This window comes from Muntiacus reevesi (genome assembly GCF_963930625.1).
Source record: "Muntiacus reevesi chromosome 15 unlocalized genomic scaffold, mMunRee1.1 SUPER_15_unloc_1, whole genome shotgun sequence".
NCBI classification, from domain to species: Eukaryota; Metazoa; Chordata; class Mammalia; order Artiodactyla; family Cervidae; genus Muntiacus; species Muntiacus reevesi.
Genome location: NW_027077797.1, coordinates 22,501 through 26,763, shown reverse-complemented (window position 1 = coordinate 26,763; position 4,263 = coordinate 22,501).

The window sequence follows — 4,263 nt, the reverse complement described above, 5'->3', positions numbered from 1 at the left end:
CCTGATCACTGGGCCCTGGTCCTGATCACTGAGCCCTGGTCCTGATCACTGGGCCCTGGTCCTGATCACTGAGTCCTGGCCCTCATCACTGAGTCCTGGTCCTGATCACTGAGTCCTGGTCCTGATCACTGAGCCCTGGTCCTGATCACTGAGCCCTGGTCCTGATCACTGGGCCCTGGTCCTGATCACTGAGTCCTGGTCCTGATCACTGGGCCCTGGTCCTGATCACTGGGCCCTGGTCCTGGTCACTGGGCCCTGGTCCTGGTCACTGAGTCCTGGTCCTGATCACTGAGCCCTGGTCCTGATCACTGAGCCCTGGTCCTGATCACTGAGTCCTGGTCCTGATCACTGAGCCCTGGTCCTGATCACTGAGCCCTGGTCCTGATCACTGGGCCCTGGTCCTGATCACTGAGCCCTGTTCCTGATCACTGGTCCCTGGTCCTGATCACTGGGCCCTGGTCCTGATCACTGAGTCCTGGCCCTCATCACTGAGTCCTGGTCCTGATCACTGGATCCTAGTCCTGACCACTGAGTCCTGGCCCTCATCACTGGGCCCTGGTCATGATCACTAAGCCCTGGTCCTGATCACTGAGTCCTGGTCCTGATCACTGGATCCTGGTCCTGACCACTGAGTCCTGGCTCTCATCACTGGGCCCAGGTCATGATCACTGAGTCCTGGTCCTGATCACTGAGTCCTGATCCTGATCACTGGGTCCTGGCCCTCATCAATGGGCCCTAGTCAAGATCACTAAGCCCTGATCCTGATCACTGGGTCCTGGCCCTCATCAATGGGCCCTAGTCAAGATCACTAAGCCCTGATCCTGATCACTGAGTCCTGGCTCTCATCACTGGGCCCTGGTCATGATCACTGAGTCCTGGTCCTGATCACTGAGTCCTGATCCTGATCAGTGGGTCCTGGCCGTCATCAATGGGCCCTGGTCAAGATCACTAAGCCCTGATCCTGATCACTGAGTCCTGGTCCTCATCACTGGGCCCTGGTCCCCATCACTAAGCCCTGGTCACTGAGTCCTGGTCCTTATCGCTGGGCCCGGACCCTCACCTAGTCCTGGTCCTCATCACTGGGTTCTAGCCCTCATATTCTGTCCAATCATCAGGAAACCCCTATTCTTTGGCTTCATCACTTGATCTTAGATCCTGAGCCCTAATCTCACCCAGTGGGTCCTGGATCTTGAACTTTATAAAAGTGACTCACATGGAGGAAGAAGTACCTCCCAAGGACCCTGAGGCTCCTGGAGATCCTCTTGGTCTGAACACAGAATGGAAATAAGGTGATGCCCCTTCCAGGATCCAAAGGTGTTTGTAGATGCCAGGCCACCTTGATGGAAAGAAAATTGGCCCAGGGCCCAGGGTACAGGAACCAGAACCCCGTCCACAAGGGTCGCCAGGCACAGTTACCAGAGGGGGAGGGCTTGGGTGCAGGGGAGGGGGCATGGGGGAGGCAGTGGTGTTTGTGTCCTCTTGTTTTTCTCTTTCTTCTCAAGCCTCCTGCACCTCGTCACCTGCTGAAACATTCAAAATAGCTCTAGGTGGCTACTGAGTCATTGTGAGCTCAGCCCAACCCAGGTGTCCCAGCCAGGCTGCTGTTCTGAGAATCGGGCCCCAAAACCGAGACCTGGCCAGGTGGGCCCGGGGCCAAAGCCCAGGGGAGTCCTGAGGGGTCAGTGAGTTCCCCAAGGCCTGGAGAGGGCCCTGTCCCCTCCCCCCCCAGCCTCCACCGGCCTAGGATCAGCCAGGGTCTTCCCAAGGTCAGCTGGGGGATAGCCTGTTATCTGGTAACAGGCTACAGCCTGAAACAGGGTATAGCCTGGCTATCTGAATCGCCAATACCAGCCAAGGATCAGCCAGGATAACTAGGGTCAGCCAGGGTCAACCAGGGTCAGGTCTGAGACAGCCCAGGGTCAGCCAGGATTAGGCAAAGCGTCAATGGGTCAGGTCAGTCAGCTCAAGGTCAGTCAGGGTCAGCTAGGGTCAGCTCAAGGTCAGTCAGGGTCAGCCCTCAGTCAGACAGTGCCAGACCAGGGTCAGGCAGGGTTCCACCAGGATCTGCATGGGTTATTCTGGCATCCGCCCGGCTTGGGGCAGGTCAGCGTGCTCTTGCCGGCCACAGGACCCTTCAGGGTGTGGGCCCCATGCTGGCTGAGCCCACAGCAGAGCCAGGCCCAGGTATGGGGCCCAGCCCTGGGCCCAGCAGTGACTGCCTGTCCCAGACTGCATGCACCCCATCCCTCCTCTTCCCTGTGTGGGCCCTACAGCCAGGGCTGGACAGTGGGCCCAGCCCCGGGACCCAGCAGCTTCCCCCAGACCACAGACCAAGACAGAAGCAGCCACAGGGTGCACAGCAGGACCCCTCTCTCACACAGGGGCCCAGAGGGATCGGGGAGGGGCACGGCATCAGGGTCAGCAAGAGTGACAGGGCTGCAAGAGACAGACGGGGAAAGCCCTGAGAGACGGGGACAGAGAGACAGAGATACACAGACCAACCAAAGGGAGCACAGAGACGCCAGGAGAGGAAGAGCAGAAGGGCCTTGAGGTGGGCAGAGCCATCCGTGTAAGCCCCTCACACACACACTCACACTCACCCGCATGCTCCTCACTCCAGGCCCTGAGGGCCCCTGGAGCCCCGCTCAGGCTCACTCAGGCCTGGTCATGTCCTTTGGGGCTGAGGACCTGCCAGGTGTGTGCGTCCACCAACCCTACCACTCACTAGCTGTGTGCCCCTGTCCTGCCTCAGGAGTCCCGTCTGGGAGGTGGGCACATGCCCTCTGCCCAGGGAAGGCCCCACACACACGGTGCGGGAGCCCGGGGTGGGTGGCGGCAGAGGTCAGCCGGTGCCTGGGAGCAGCCGATGAGCCCTGGGTCAGAGCGGGGCCTGAGCACAGGTGGGCAGGGCAGCTCAGGGACCCTCCTGCACCTCCGGGGTCCCACCCCAAGGTCTCTGGGATGCCCCGGCCCTCCGCCCTGGGCTCTGGCCTCCAGGCCTCGGGGAGAAGCCCACAGGCATCTGGGGCCCAAGCACGGGGCTGGGCGGGGGGATACCATCTAGGAGGGAGGCCTGGGGACCCTAGGGCACTGAGACCCGAGCCCCTGGGCTGACACCTGGTGCAGGGCCTCCTCGACGGGCTGACACCATCTAGGTGGGTGGGAGGTGCTGGGGACCCTGGGGCACTGGGGCCTGAGACCCTGGGCTGAGACCCAAGCTGGTGCAGGGCCCCCTCGAGGAGCTGACAGCCGGGGCTGGGGGCTGCTGCCGGCTTGGCGGGCTCTCACGGGTCCTCAGAGCAGGGCCATCGGCCAGCCTAGCCTTAGGACGGTGATGGATGCTGCAAGGCCAACAGACAGGGGTTTGGGGGCCATTTCCAGGTGGGAGCCTGGGAGGGCCTGTGCAGGGGCTGGTGTCCAAGAGAAGGTCTGACCCATGAGCAGCAGGGGGACAGGGAATGTGGTGGGGGAGTGGTGAGGAGGGGCGGCAGGGCAGGGGGGCTGGGGGCTGGGGGCTGGTTTGTTCTGATGGAGCCCAGGTGCAGGCGTGAGCAGCTGGACCCCTGTCCCCCTGGCAGCCGGGTGGGGAAGGGACCCAGGTCCAGGCAGAGACGGGGATGTGAGGTGGGGGCCCCATTCCGTCGGGGTTCACGGAGGGCTCCTACTCCTCCAACCCTTCACCTGTCACTGGGAACCTTCTGGAAGGAGTGGCACCCTCAGCTGCTGTCTGGCGAGTGCAAGGCACAAGGCGCCCTCCCATTCTTCACGTTTTCAGGGCAGCCGCTCAGTCCCCGGGGCCAGAGCCCGTGTGAAGTTGCACTGCGGCCCTTCCACCAGGCGGCCGTGGCCTCCATGACCCCACCCAGATACAGCCTCTGAGGCCACAGCTCAAGTTGCTGGCCAGGCGGCCAGGGCCGAAAGGCCCTCCTGTCTGCCCGTCACCATCGCCAAGGCCAGGGGACACCCAGGCCTCCGCCAGCACCAGCCCCTCCGAGGCACCTCCCCCCAGAGCCAGTGACACTCCGCGGCCAGCAGGCACGGGGCCTGGCTGATGCCCTCTAACACCGGTGATGGAGTCAGTGCCCAGACCCTGCGGGCCCTCCCACTGCCCAGGGCCCCTGGGTGCTGTGCCCTGGCTGACCAAGGGCACGGGCGGCTGAGCAGGGCTCTGAGACACACATTCTCGTCTGCGGGGCTCGCCCAGGGCGCTGCTGGGGTCTTCCCTAGGAGCCCAGCCTGGGGGCTCAGTGCTGAGCTGCCAGA